Below are 16,219 nucleotides of genomic sequence, written 5' to 3'. Positions count from 1 at the left end.
CTTGAACAAACTCTGAAGAGACACAGTACAAGGTCTCCAGGGAAACTGTTGATTTAGTGGGAAGGATTGATGTTTCAAAGGTTTATCATCAGGACCGTCAATAGACTTAGGCCTATGTCTCGGAAGGGCAAAGATAGAAGAATATGTTAAGGGCTAATTTGGAAGAAAATGTATACATTTTTTCATAACATACTGCAGCTAGGGATTTTGTCAAGACAACTGGTGGGTTGATAAGTGAGTTGTGTATTGAGAAAAACAACTAGTTTTTTGAGGCCTTTGCATAGGCCACATGATTTAAATGAATATATTTTCAGGCGTAACATGTTGTGTGGGTAAGAATACTTTAATTCTAGTCAGTTCCCTCCAGCGGAAACTTATTTTCAAGATGTAATTTAAAAAAAGAGTTGTTTGTGTAGTTCTCTCTTTGCAACCTACTATGTTATTTTAAGCTTGAGTAAGTGTGCAGAGCAAAATGAACATCCCAACTTGTAATTTAAATAGTCTGTTCCTGTTGGAACTCTTTAGAACATACATTTGAATAGATGTTGGAGATTTTCAGACATTTCTCAAATATTACATTTTGTGTCATGTTTATGAAAAACCATACTGAAACAAACCAAAAAAATGACTTGTTAATCAACTCCCAAATCGCTGACTCCCATTTGAGCTGTGATATTTCAACAGGGCAATGTGATATACAGACCAATATGCCATGTGTAATATATAATATGCCAAATATAATATATTTAATATTCCATGTATAATATATAATATGCCTTGTATAATAATTATTGCTGCAAGGTGAAATCTTTTCGAAGTTAGGTATGCCCAATACAAAGAGTTGGAAATGCGATAATACTGAGACAAACCACTGAAATCGTGAGCATATGGTCAATCTTTGGAGGTTATTTTAATACAACAGTTACATCAACACAAAGATGACAAATGATATGGTATTGAAGTGAAGTCATCTACCCCCTTGCTGTACTGTATGCAGCCCCCTTCCTGCTCCAAGCAGGATACTAATACAGTTGCTACACAACAGGGTAATGTTAGCTCTCTTTGCCTACACTCCAGTACGACAACAGGAGCTGTCCATGGTACCCAGAGAATAAAGACTGTGTCGTCCAGAGGGGGAGGTGAAATTACAAACTCCAGTTTATTTGTGTAAAACTTGATTATTTAGTTATATGATGATAAAATGATTGTTCTATAGGATATCAAGTGCCCTGCTGTGACTTGTTACCTTTGTCACTTTTCACTTGACAAATCTTTCCATAACTCAACAAATAGATTCAAACAGAGTTATTCAAGAAAAGAGCACTCTTTACTTTTCAATTTCCAGATTGAGTCAAATATAGAGAAAATAGCTGCCATGCGTTGTGAAACACTGCAAGCAGCAAAGAGTTACAGTAGCAAACATGGTGGTAAATATCCATCCAACATGTACTGTGTTACCTGTTTTTCCCCACTCAAACTTCACTTAGTTAATCTAGGAAATGAATTATGTGGATTTAATTCAGCAAGGTTTCAGAAATGTTCCATCTGCTCTTGAGCAGCTGGGGAAAGGATAAATGTAATTAATTACTTCACTTTTGAACAGTATTCCAGAGAAACTGTGATGTTTGTATGATTGGGAATACATTTGCAATCCTAAATGTACAACATAAATATGTATTTGTTATGACAATGCTGAATGATCCTTTTTGCTGCGTGTGATTTGTTTGGGCCAAATTAATGTCACTTGAATTGACTGAAAACAAGTGTTTTTAATGTCTAAAACAGGCCCTCTAATAGATCTATCTATATGCAGAGGATTTCAGAAAGGAGGCATAAAAATACTGTTTAGTAACCCATGTTTGTCCTTTGGCTATATCAACTTAATTTGAAACCCACATGAATATATGCAATGGATTCTATATAATGATAAAGGAGTACTCCTCTGAAGATAAGTTTACTTAAGGTTATATCTGTTTTAAAATGAGTCTGACTGGGAAAGACTATACTTTCCTGGTTGCCATGTTGCAGTTAGAGGTTTCCTGATGCACAGACTATGAAGTATTTAGTGATAAATAGGAAATATTGAAATATTATATAAAACATGTATAGTAACCTAACCAAGATCATCTGAATATAATTGATCTATAAATACATTACAGGTAGTATTATTTTTAAAGAGAATACATGTCAAATGTAATGTTTTTTTAGTGAGGGGTTTATATGCTTGACATGGTGGCGCTATAAGCAATGTCCCTAATTAAAATTACATGGGATTTTTTTCCGCTCTTTTTTTATTCAAAATATATTTTAGAATTTACCTTGATTGTAATGTTACCTCATTGGCTGTGGTTTTGCTTGTTGGCCTAACTATAAAGGATCTGCTTGTACCCTTGTGGGTTGAGAAGAATTAGGATTTATGAATTTATTTCCTCTGTTGTATTGTTTAAACAGCTTTGGTTTAGTTTTGATCCCTTCCTCTTGCCTTTGAGGCTGTTCCACGGTGTCAGCTGTTGACTGATAGTAAGAGAACTGCCTCACAGTGTGAATGAAAGAAAACTAGCGGTTGGTAAACACTGATAAGGGATAAATAGAAAGCGGTCAGGCAGAGATAGTTCTGTGGGAGCCCAGATTGTGTGCGGTCTGTTAAAATGAGATTCTGAGCCTGTCCTTTTTATTCTCTCTCCCCCCCCCCCCTCCCCTCTGCTGCGTTTGTCTGGAAAATCTCCAGTGACCCTGCACAACAGTCCCAGGCTGCACTATTCTCTTTTTGTGTTTTGTTTTCTAACAAGGGTCAAGTTGGCCGATAGACATGTCCCTGATGCTTATAGACAGCTGTCATGACTACAAGTACTTACAATAATTAATGTTACATGGAATTATAGTTATGCTGCACCAGAAACACAGCATCAGGGAAATAGTGAAAAGATAAGTAAAATGTCTAGAACATTCTCTGAAAATGTCCAGCCATTGTCTGTTTGACATTTTATTGTCGAATGGTTTCACTTCATGTTTCTTCACAATTTCTTTCAATGCTTTTTTTTTATCTACTTGTGAATGAAAGTTTCGGAATGAATTGAAATGAAATGTTGTAAGAGTTAATACTTTAATGATAAAAAGTGCAACGTTTGAACAATTTTGAACAAACTAATGCACATGCTTACTTACAGTACCAGTCAAAAGTTTGGACACACCTACTCATTCCAGGGTTTTTCTTCATTTTTACTATGTTCTACATTGTAGAATAATAGTGAAGACATCAAAACTATTAAATAACACATATGGAATCATATAGTAACCAAAAAAGTGTTAAAGAAATCCAAATATATTTTAAGAGATTATTCAAAGTAGCCACCCTTTGGCTTTTGGTATTCTCTCGACCAGCTTCATGAGGTAGTCACCTGGAATGCATTTCAATTAACAGCTGTGCCTTTTTAAAAGTTTGTTTTTGGAATGTGTTTGAGCCAATCAGTTGTGTTGTGACACGGTAGGGGTGGTATACAGAAGATAAGCTTGGTAAAAGACCAAGTCCATATTATGGCAAGAACAGCTCAAATTAGCAAAGAGAAACGACAGTCCATCATTACTTTAAGACATGAAGATCAGTCAATCCAGAATATTTCAAGAAAGTTTTTCATTAACAGTCTCAAAAACCATCAAGCGCTATGATGAAGCGGTTCATGTGGACTGCCACAGGAAAGGAAGACCCAGAATTACCTCTGCTGCAGAGGATAAGTTCATTAGAGTTACCAGCCTCAGATTGCAGCCCAAATAAATGATTCACAGAGTTCAAGAAACAGACACATCTCTACATCAATTGTTCAGAGCAGACTGCGTGAGTCAGGCCTTCATGGTCGAATTGCTGCAAAGAAACCACTACTAAAGGACACCAATAAGAAGAAGAGACTTGCTTGAGCCAAGAAACACAAGCAATGGACATTAGACCGGTGGAAATCTGTCCTTTGGTCTGATGAGTCCAAATTTGAGATTTTTGGTTCCAACTGCCGTGTCTTTGTGAGACTCAGAGTAGGTGAACGGATGATCTCTGCATGTGTGGTTCAAAGGTTTGGACACCTACACATTCAAGTGTTTTTCTATATTATCACTATTTTGTACATTGTAGAATAATAGGGAAGACATCAAAACTATGAAATAACACAATCATGTTGTAACCAAAAAAGTTTTGAACAAATCTAAATATGTTATTTTAAATTCGTCAAAGTAGCCACCCTTTGCCTTTATGATGGCAGGGTAGCTCACACTCTCAAACAGGGTAGCCTAGTGGTTAGAGCGTTGGACTAGTAACTGAAAGGTTGCAAGTTCAAATCCCCGAGCTGACAAGGTACAAATCTGTCGTTCTGCCCCTGAACGAGCAGTTAACCATTGTTCCTAGGCCGTCATTGAAAATAAGAATTTGTTTTTAACTGACTTGCCTAGTAAAATAAAGGTCAAAAATTAAATAAAATGACAGCTTTGCACACTCTTGGCATTCTCTCAAACAGCTTAATCTGGAATGGTTTTCCAACAGTCTTGAAGGAGTTCCCACATATGAGCAGTTGTTGGATGCTTTTCCTTCACTCTGCACTCCAACTCATCCCAAACCATCTCAATTGGTTTGAGGTTGGGTGATTGTGGAGGCTAGGTTCTCTGATGTAGCACTCCATCACTCTTCTTCTTGGTCAAATAGCCCTTACACAGCCTGGAGGTGTGTTGGGTCATTATTCTATTGAAAAACAAATGATAGTCCCACTAAGTGCAAACCAGCAGAATGCTGTGGTTGCCATGCTGGTTAAGTGTGCCTTGACTTCTAAATAAATCACAGACAGTGTCACCAGCAAGCACCATCACACCACCTCTTCCATGCTTCACGGTGGGAACCACACGTACAGAGATTATCCATTCGTCTTCCCTACATCTCAAGACACTGCGGTTGTAACCAAAAATCTCAAATTTGGACTCATCAGTCCAAAGGATAGATTTCCACTTGTCTAATGTCCATTGCTTGTGTTTCTTGGCCCAAGCAAATCTCTTCTTCTTTAGTATTGATTTCTTTGCAGAAATTCAGCCATGAAGGCCTGATTCACACAGTCTCCTCTGAACCGTTGATGTTGAAATGTGTCTGTTACTTGAACTCTGTGAAGCATTTATTTGTGCTGCAATCTGAGGCGCAGTTAACTGTAATAAACTTAACCTCTGCAGCAGAGCTAACTGCGGGTCTTCTTTTCCTGTGGCTGTTCTCATGAGCCAGTTTCATCATAGCGCTTCATGGTTTTAGTGACAGCACTTTGGGCATTGACATTTTTGGGTATTGACTGACCTTCATGTCTTAAAGTAATGATGGACTGTCTTTGCTTATTTGAGCTGTTCTTGCCATAATATGGACTTGGTATTTTACCAAATAGGGCTTCTGTATATTACCCCTATCTGGTCACAACACAACTGAATGGCTCAAACACATTAAGAAGGAAATAAATTCCACAAACTAACTTTTATGAGTAGGTGTCCAAACTTTTGACTGGTACCTGAGATACATACATAGATACTGTATGTATGTACATACATACATACATACATACTGTAAATACATACATACATACATACATACATACATACATACATACATACTGTAAATACATACAGTGGGGCAAAAAAGTATTTAGTCAGCCACCAATTGTGCAAGTTCTCCCACTTAAAAATATGAGAGAGGCCTGTAATTTTCATCATAGGTACACTTCAACTATGACAGACAAAATGAGAAGAAAAAAAATCCAGAAAATCACATTGTAGGATTTGTAATGAATTTATTTGCAAATTATGGTGGAAAATAAGTATTTGGTCACCTACAAACAAGCAAGATTTCTGGCTGTCACAGACTTGTAACTTCTTCACAGACTTGTAGGCTCCTCTGTCCTCCACTCGTTACCTGTATTAATGGCACCTGTTTGAACTTGTTATCAGTATAAAAGACACCTGTCCACATCCTCAAACAGTCACACTCCAAACTCCACTATGGCCAAGACCAAAAAGCTGCCAATGGACACCAGACACAAAATTGTAGACCTGCACCAGGCTGGGAAGTCTGAATCTGCAATAGGTAAGCAGCTTGGTTTGAAGAAATCAACTGTGGGAGCAATTATTAGGAAATGGAAGACATACAAGACCACTGATAATCTCCCTCGATCTGGGGCTCCACGCAAGATCTCCCCCCGTGGGATCAAAATGATCACAAGAACGGTGAGCAAAAATCCCAGAACCACACGGGGGGACCTAGTGAATGACCTGCAGAGAGCTGGGACCAAAGTAACAAAGCCTACCATCAGTAACACACTACGCCGCCAGGGACTCGAATCCTGCAGTGCCAGACGTGTCCCCCTGCTTAAGCCAGTACATGTCCAGGCCATCTGAAGTTTGCTAGAGAGCATTTGGATGATCCAGAAGAAGATTGGGAGAATGTCATATGGTCAGATGAAACCAAAATATAACTTTTTGGTAAAAACTCAACTTGTCGTCTTTGGAGGACAAAGAATGCTGAGTTGCATCCAAAGAACACCATACCTACTGTGAAGCATGGGGGTGGAAACATCATGCTTTGGGGCTGTTTTTCTGCAAAGGGACCAGGACGACTGATCCGTGGAAAGGAAAGAATGAATGGGGCCATGTATCGCGAGATTTTTTTTTTTCCATCAGCAAGGGCATTGAAGATGAAATGTGGCTGGGTCTTTCAGCATGACAATGATCCCAAACACACCGCCCGGGCAACGAAGGAGTGGCTTCGTAAGAAGCATTTCAAGGTCCTGGAGTGGCCTAGCCAGTCTCCAGATCTCAACCCCATAGAAAATATTTGGAGGGAGTTTAAAGTCCGTGTTGCCCAGCAACAGCCCCAAAACATCACTGCTCTAGAGGAGATCTGCATGGAGGAATGGGCCAAAATACCAGCAACAGTGTGTGAAAACCTTGTGAAGACTTACAGAAAACGTTTGACCTCTGTCATTGCCAACAAAGGGTATAAAAGTATTGAGATAAACTTTTGTTATTGACCAAATACTTATTTTCCACCATAATTTTCAAATAAATTCATAAAAAATCCTACAATGTGCTTTTCTGGATTTTTTTTCTCATTTTGTCTGTCATAGTTGAAGTGTACCTATAATGAAAATTACAGGCCTCTCTCATCTTTTTAAGTAGGAGAACTTGCACAATTGGTGGCTGACTAAATACTTTTTTGCCCCACTGTACATACTGTAAATACATACATACTGTAAATACATACATACATACTGTAAATACATACATACATACATACATACATACATACATACATACATACATACATACTGTAAATACATAGCTACGTATGCGGCAGGTATCCTAGCGGTTCGAGCGTTGAGTCAGTACCAAAATGTCTTTAGTCTGAATCCCAGAGCTGACAGGGTGGAAAAAATCAGCCGATGTGCCCTTGAGCAAGGCACTTAACCGTATTTGCTCCAGGGTCGGTATTGTTAATGGCTGACCCTGGCCATGACCCCAATCTCCGAGGGTGTCTCAGAGGGAGTTGCAAAAAAAACGCATTTAAATTTCACACGTGTATAATGCGCTCTTGCAATATAAGCATCCCCAAAATTATTATTACGTAGATACATACACAGATCTATCATTACATACATACATACATACATACATACATACATACATACATACATACATACATACATACATACATACATACATACATACACACACTAACTTATAAATGTAGAAATATAATCACGTGCTCTAAATATATAAAGCCATCATGAACTGTCAATATCAAACCTCATACTGAATATCTACCATTTTCCAAGCCTTTTTAGGGGCAATCTGTTCATTATTTTGGTATAGATTTTTGAGGGGGATTCCATCTTTTATGTGATTTAAAATGACCTTCAGAGTTCTTACCTTGAGGGTCACCATGTGGTGTATTTACACCGAAAATAATTCAACCCATTGTAGCCCGCTAGCTAATGAGATTGGTCGTTAAGTGAATGACACAAAGGCTACAAAAAGAGCTTAGTGGCTCCGTTGAATATTACAGTGTCCTCACACACACACACACACACACACACACACACACACACACGCACACACACGCACACACAAACCTCGCGGCAGTGACACACTGGACTAGCCTGGCTACCCACCCACCCCACCTCGATTTCCTTCTACACCATCACCTCTATGAAAGGCAAAACAAAGACTAACAGGGGCATGGTAAGTCAGGCTAACAATTCTGCCCTGTCGGAAATGTTAATGTCTCTGTGTCTCCGTGTCTACGTATGAGAGTGCGAATGAGTGAGTGAGTGTATCTGTGCCTGTTTAGTGAATGCAGAGCTTTCAGTCTCAGAGTAAATAGTGCTCTCGACAGATAAATAGATTCATGAAAGGTTAGCGCAGTGCCTAAGGAGACTGTCACTTCCAGACATGTTGGCTAATGTGACAGAGGACAAGACCCAGCTGTTTCCTCTTGCTTGCTTCCTAACTGTAACTTTATTCGCTAGCAACCCTCTCTATTCTTTTCCCCCTGAACTTACGTCTGATGTCTTCTTTATGGAAGTACTGTAGATTTGTCTTTTTCCAGCTCTACTTACAGCTCTACTCAGAAAATATTATCAATGTATGTTTTTTAAGTTACTTTTTACTACAAGTTGTGCCTTCGCTTTTATTTTCCATCACAGGATGGTAGTTTCATATTGACATCTCTGGTTCGTGCATTCAATTTGTGTCCATAGTAGTTTTTTTTTCTGACTTAAATTCATTTCTGGCTTAGACATTTTGTTAATGCGCGTGAGAATTCAATATGTTGATGTTTTTTTATATGTATAACCATACTCCTGAATTTGACATTTAGACCTGTCACTGCCTTGTACTTGTCCTATGCTTGCAGGTACTCTCAACTGGTTTTTAGCTGGTTGTTTTACATATAAGTATATTATGTATCCTACATCATTTATATTGTATCAAAATATCATGCACGACCGGCAGACTGCAGCGTGGGTTAAAGTCCATATTTTTATTAAACCCTAGAGTTAATTCAAATTTACATTTTATTGATGCATATAATCATAATCACAGACCATCTGCTGATCTGGCAAGCTCGGTTCAAACTCACAAAACAGTCCTGCTAACCTTTAAGTACAAAATACTATAGTCAGGGTTTAACTCGGCTATCCCAGAAGAGTGTGTGTGTTAGAGGAGATTGTATAGATTTTGCATAATACTTCATTCAGATCCTCTAGGGCTGCTCCTGCCATGTGTGTTAAATATATCACGGTCACTTCGATAACCACCATGATATTAAGCATGATCAATGTTAGCAATAGCCTGGCTAAGAGTACACATTACTAACTTTTTGACACATGTAGGACTACAACCTACATTGCCATGGTTTCAGGCATTTAACTGCACAGAGGTTTGTATTATTTCACTCTTTTTCCTGGTTTGGAATAATGTTCATAACATGGTCAATGAAAACTATTTTATTTACTTTCCCCATTTAGAATAAGTAAATTACAACACTTTTATAACAATTTTCTTGCCTTTTTTCAACAAAATATGAAATTCACCATCAGGCATCTCTATAAGGAATAAAATACTTATGTACAACTCATTCCAAACAAAGCTTACGCAGACTGAGAATTCATATGCCAGAGGTAAATCCCAGTTAACACGGATTTATACTGGCATGAGTTAAAGGACTAGAGTTTGTAATCCAGGTGGCCAGGGGATTTTGCCACACAGTGAAATCACTTAAAACTCCCCCAACGTCCTGAGCCATGGAGCTCAGAGAGCTGGGAGATTTTTCAGAATTTATGACAGCACAGCTGAACTCTTTCTGTGTGCGTGTGCACGCTCATGTGCAAGCGCCTGTCCACCTGTGTGTGTGTGTGTGTTTATTTGGATAATTTACTTCCTTTTATATACTCAATTAGTAAGATTGGGAGCCAGATAACGACATGAGACCTTGACAGATTGGTATTATCCTCCTTTGACAGGGCGAGTGGATAGTATTGGGAATTCAGCGTCCCATCTGCATAAGCAGAAATAAATGTTTGTGGCTGAAAGTAAAGGATAATGGCCTATTTTAACAGCCGTTGACTCCACCTCTTAATTAGTAAAGTGACCAAGTGGTTATTGGATACGTTACCCTTTTCCCAGTTTGCTCTCTATGAGCTCCATGTACTGTAAATGTTTGGATGTGTGTGGCTGTGGAGGATGAGAAGACGGGAATAGTTTGTGTGTTTGTATGTGCGTGCACGTGTTTGCGTGCACGTGCACACTTAGTGTGTGTGTTTGGAGGACAGGACAGAGGAGCAGAGATGGAGTGGAGTTGTTTAATGACAGGAACAGCTGACTTGTTTAGAGAGCAGTGAAAGGTAATTAACCCTGGGAAAACTACAGCTGCCATGCGAGCTGTTCACTTCAGTGCAATCTGATTAGGAATCAATGCTTCAGCGCTGCCTGGCTCCTTTCAGACACACTGTGTGTGTCTGTGTGTGTACTGTGTGTGTTTTTTCTAGGTAAACTTTTCCCACCCGGAGGCCTCTGGGCATGGGAGACCTGCCTTTTGTGGCACGGGATTAGCTCGAACGGTTACTACGTTTCTCCAAATTGCCGACCACCTGGTAGCATTCAGGCAACCCTCCTCCTGCATGAAAAGGGTCTCCTTGGAAAGAAACAATGGCCAGGATTACTCTGTAGTGATGACAGACACCCGGGCTGGAACTTATTTTCTCCCAAACACCTGTCAATGAATTTGTCCTTGTTAGTGTTTTGAAAAACGTATGTTCAATAACGATTTGAAAGATGCAAACTAACGTAGCATACAGTATTCACACCCCTTGACTTTTTTACCATAATTTCAAAGTGAACTCTGTTTTTGGACATTTTTACAAATGAATTAAAAATGAAAGCTGAAATGTCTTGAGTCAATAAGTATTCAACCACCTTGTTGTAGCTAGCCTAAATAAATGTAGGTGTAAACATGTGCTTAACAAGTCACATAAGTTATAATGACTAGCTCATCTCTGTACCCCACAATTATCTGTAAGGTCCCTCAATTGAGCAGTCAATTTCAAACACAGATTCATCCACAAAGACCAGGGAGGTTTTCCAAAGCCTCGTGAAGAAGGGCACCGATTGGTAGATGGGTACAAATAAAAAAGCAGACATTTAATATCCCTTTGAGCATAGCAGCTCACAGATTACTGCACCTGTACATAGCCCACCTATAATTTAGCCCAAACAACTACCTCTTTCCCTACTGTATTTAATTAATTTATTTATTTTGCTCCTTTGCACCCCATTATTTTTACTTCTACTTTGCACATTCTTCCATTGCAAATCTACCATTCCAGTGTTTTACTTGCTATATTGTATTTACTTTGCCACCATGGCCTTTTTTGCCTTTACCTCCCTTATCTCACCTCATTTGCTCACATTGTATATAGACTTGTTTATACTGTATTATTGACTGTATGTTTGTTTTACTCCATGTGTAACTCTGTGTTGTTGTATGTGTCGAACTGCTTTGCTTTATCTTGGCCAGGTCGCAATTGTAAATGAGAACTTGTTCCTAACTTGCCTACCTGGTTAAATAAAGGTGAAATAAATAAATAAATAAATGGTGAGGTTATTAATTACACCTTAGATGGTGTATCAATACACCCAGTTATTACAAACCTACAGGCGTCCTTCCTAACTCAGTTGCTGGAGAGGAAGGAAACTGCTCAGGGATTTCACCATGAGGCCAATGGTGACTTTAAAACAGTTACAGAGTTTAAGGGCTGTGATAGGAGAAAACTGAGGATGGACCAACTTTGTAGTTACTCCACAATACTAACCTAAATTACAGAGTGAAAAGAAGGAAGCCTGTTCAGAATAAAAAATATTAGCCTAGTGGTTAGAGCATTGGGCCAGTAACCAAAAGGTTGCTGGATTGAATCCCCGAGCTGACAAGGTAGAAATCTGTCGTTCTGTTGACGGTAGGCTGTCATTTTTTATTTATTTATTATTTTTTTAACAAGGCAAGTCAGTTAAGAACAAATTCTTATTTTTGGCCTAGGAAAAGTGGGTTAACCTTTGTACAATTTGTACCTTGTCAGCTCGGGGATTTGAACTTGCAGCCTTTTCGTTACTAGTCGAACGCTCTAACCACAAGGCTATCCTGCCGCACCATTGTAAATAATAATTTGTTCTTAACTGACTTGCCTAGTTAAATAAAGGTTCAATTTAAAAATAAATAAATTCCAAAGCATGCATCCTGTTTGCAATAAGGCACTAAAGTAAAACTGCAAAAAATGTTGCAAATAAATGTACTTTATGTCCTGAGTACAAAGCTTTATGTTTGGGGCAACACATTTTCAAGCATTGTGGTGGCTGCATCATGTTATGGGTATGCCTGTCATTGGCAAGGAGAATTTTTTATTTTATTTAAAAAAAAAACGGAATAGAGCTAAGCACAGGCAAAATCCTAGAGGAAAACCTGGTTCAGTCTTGGGAGACAAATTTACCTTTCAGCAAAACTATAACCTAAAACATAAGGCCAAATTTCTTACCAAGACGACATTGGATGCTCATGAGTTGCCTTGTCACAGTTTTGACTTAAATCAGCTTGAAAATCTGACAGAGCTTGAATAATATATATATATATTTTTTTTTAAATACAAATATTGTACAATCCAGGTGTGCAAAGACTCTTACAGACTTAACCAGAAAGACTCACATCTGTAATCGCTGTCAAAGGTGATTCTAACATGTTTTGACTCAGGGGTGTGAATACTAATGTAAATGCAATATTTCTGTGTTTTCAATAAATTAGCAAACATTTCAATTAACATGTTTTCACTTTTTCATTATGGGGTATTGTTTGAATCTGGATGAGAGAGGAACAAATGTACTCAATTTTAAATTCAGGCGGTAACGCAACAAAATGTGTAATAAGTTAAGGGGTATGAATACTTTCTGAAGGCACCTTTGGTGTTAATTGATTGTGTAGAAGCTGCAATCCTGTGATACAGGTTTCATTTCCTTTGGGTTGTTATTAGTCTCGGTAGTTATAGATAGCATGGTAGCAAACCATTCCATAAAACAAAGCAATATGCTGTTTTTGAATATTCAACATTTCTGTTCTGATTGAGATTGATATTTGATAATTAATTGCAATTCATCTAAAAAGCCATCTTTCATAGAATAATATAACTATAAAAGTGCCCCAAATTTAGTGAAACAAATGTCTCTCTGATGGCTGAACAAGAAGAACCAATCTGGACTTTGTGCCACTGTGACTGTGTGGACCTGGTCCAGATTAACTCAATTTAGAAGGGAAGGCTTTGGGATGACTTTGGAAAGCGATTACAAGATTTTTAAATCACCTCAGCGCAGGTGTCACCGTCTGACTCTTTTATGGGGTGCTTTGCTAACTGGCTCCAATAACAAGTTTCCCCTGTAGTTATGCCATCATAACAAATCATTGAAGCGATAGTGGCTGGCCAGCCAGGCTCCTAATTGTCTGTTAAGAATTCTGTGGAGCCTCGTTCTCTTTATTGAAGCTTCTCAGTCTTGGGGAAGTGATAAGACAGAAGCCAGTTTGTAGAGCCCCGTATAAAAGTACTCATTTGGCATGAGACAAACACTTTGCTTGGCGGCCAGGATGGCTGCATTGGAGATGGTTATGTCTGAAATCACAGTTGTTTCTGCAAGTCCGGAAGCGCCCCTCTATGAGGATTTTGGTGTGTAAAAAGTGCTCACTGATCAGAAGATATTCTGTTTCCCTTTTACTGTATTTATGTGAATGGATTGGTGTTCTACACTTTGGCGATTGTTCATACGTTTTCTCTCCTTCTCACTCTGTCTTTGAACTTATATTATCAGTACAGAAATAGCGTGGAATTGGGCAAGTCCGGTATGGTTACCTCTATACCTTACCTGGCTTAGCTTGTGTTAGTCTCTCTAGCCTATTTGCTGTCACTGTCCACAGTTGGTTCTACTGTATTTAGCACCATTCTATCATCTTCTCATGGTACTGAATATTCAATCTTTCATTGGAAGAGGTATACTGTGAGATTTTTGATGGGATGAGTTTGGAGTGTTACAAAGAGCAAACTACTCTGTATGACACTTTAAACTTGTATAACCCTTAAGACTATGTTCAGTACAATTGGAGCTCAAAGAGGTGTTGCTTGAGAGGTCAAACTATTAGTTCAATTATATCTTTATTAATTCTGCATCATAAGAAAGACACCAATAACTGAAAATCTTTGGACCCATTTGTTTATATTTAAGCAATATTAAATATATTACTTTTATAGGAACATTACCCTATTATTATTTTCAAGAGTTTATAAAATGCACTTGTATAAAAAAAGAATCACCATCATTTTAAGCGCCGGCTTTGATATGAATAGGAAAATCAGAGCCCCCCCCCTTCCTCGCGTTCACCCTCCCCCTCCTAAAACGTTTCTTAGCTATTATTCTAATGTCCAGCTGCTAGCTTTTTAAACAGAGGGCATCTGATGGCTGCTTGGTCGCAGCACCGCAAATGAAAATAATTATTTCAAAAACTTGTTTATCAAAATAGTCTCTTACACTTTGAATGAATTAGCATTTCAATGAAAGGTGGTGAAATCGGTTGTGTTCCTTATCATCATATACCATCTCAGTTTGGCTCTCCACTGACAAGGAATCGCTGTCTGCACACAAGCAGCGTTATTGTAAAGCACTTTTCTTTTTTTAACACTACATATTGCTGATTCTAAGCACGGTGGACATATAAAAATATGATCAGTTTACCGTATAGACTTAGACATTCATTACAAGGAAATATGAAAGTAAATTGTACTATCTATCGTTTGCTGTTTGCACTTTATTATGCAGAAACAGAAAACACTTAGCATGTCAAATTAATCTGGAAATTATTCCCGGGGTAAACTATAAACACAGAAGTTACCCCGCACATTTACCCTCCTTTTTTCTCCTTCCTCTAGATCAGAGTGTAATTGCCAGTAATCAGGTCTGTTTGCTGCTGATAAAACCTCTCTGAATGCGAGGAACCCTCTTTGTGTGATGACTCAATTATGCCAGAAGTGGCTCATCAAACCTGGCCCATCAGCTGCTTTAATAAATAAGGAGGAAAACTTGCTGCGGGCGCATTATAATTCCATTCATTCCATAATTAAATTCATTCCAGTTTTAACCCTTCATTCGTATAGTCTGCCTCTGGAAGAGGAAACAAAAACAAGGGAGGATGGGAGGGGAGGGAGCGGGTACCGAACAGACAGTGACCTTGCATAGAGCATCTACCCATCCCCATAATTCAAAATGATACTGCTGAAGAAAGGTTAAGAGAAAAGGCTCAATGAGAAGAGAATGGATGGTATCAGTTCAGATAGAGCCCTTCTGTCTACATGCATTGTTTCCACACAGCTTTAGACAGTAATTATGTTAAAAGTGTAATCTAATCATAGCAGTTGGTTGGGGGAGTATGCGGGAGCTGACATTTTAAAACCTTATTTCGTGTTATTCTCATTTGCCTAGCTATCATCTTGCATCTGCCCCAATCTAAAGGAAATGTAAGCAAAGTAATTCATGTTTATGGTCTTCGCACTTTTACTTACCCAACTGTAAGGTTTTATTGTTTTCTAAATGAAGTACCACTAGTACCATTGACTCGGTTTTACTTTATCACTATAGTGTCTGTTAATTACACAAGGGTGTCCCAAGTGCAGGGATAAGCTGGGAACAAGGGGACATTTGAATGACAAGGTTAATGATGATTATTATTATACTAATGAATATCACTATTAGTTGGAGCAGTAGCTTTACAGTAGTTGTTGGGTGGGTAAAAATTGTAACAGCACCACTTGTATTGATGGTGACATACAAGTACCGTTTGGCTTAGGAATTAGCCACAGTATTAGTTGTCATAGTTGCACAGATGTAGGATCTTAATTTGACCAGTTTCTCACAGCAGGAAAATAATCCTGCAGCAACAGGAAATGTGAATTTTTGTGTGGATTATAATTAATGGACATTTCTGTAGGGGTTGGTCCATTTTTTGTTAGGGCAAATCAAGTCTTTAGAAGTCTTTTTAAATCGTGAATACACTACACGTTTGCACTACACGAATACACTACACTCCTACACCTGTAGTAGTAGTTGTTTTAAACAGTAGAATGTAGCTTCAGTATCA

General features: G+C 38.4%; 1 protein-coding gene across 9 annotated transcripts in view; it reads left to right on the top strand.

The window, feature by feature from the left end:
- The window catches only part of LOC110530472 (suppression of tumorigenicity 18 protein), a 62,454-nt gene that overhangs the window by 18,124 nt on the left and 28,111 nt on the right, over positions 1-16,219 (top strand). The window contains exon 1 of one of the 9 annotated variants that reach the window (XM_021613567.2): positions 8,113-8,244. The exons of the other annotated variants lie outside the window; for them this stretch is intronic. The gene's annotated coding sequence lies outside the window, so the exon portion shown is untranslated. Of the gene's footprint in view, positions 1-8,112; positions 8,245-16,219 lie in introns of those variants that run through there. 9 annotated transcript variants of the gene reach the window in all.

This window comes from Oncorhynchus mykiss, chromosome 8 (genome assembly GCF_013265735.2).
Source record: "Oncorhynchus mykiss isolate Arlee chromosome 8, USDA_OmykA_1.1, whole genome shotgun sequence".
In the NCBI taxonomy this organism is placed as follows: domain Eukaryota; kingdom Metazoa; phylum Chordata; class Actinopteri; order Salmoniformes; family Salmonidae; genus Oncorhynchus; species Oncorhynchus mykiss.
This window is presented reverse-complemented; position numbering and strand designations above follow the sequence as displayed.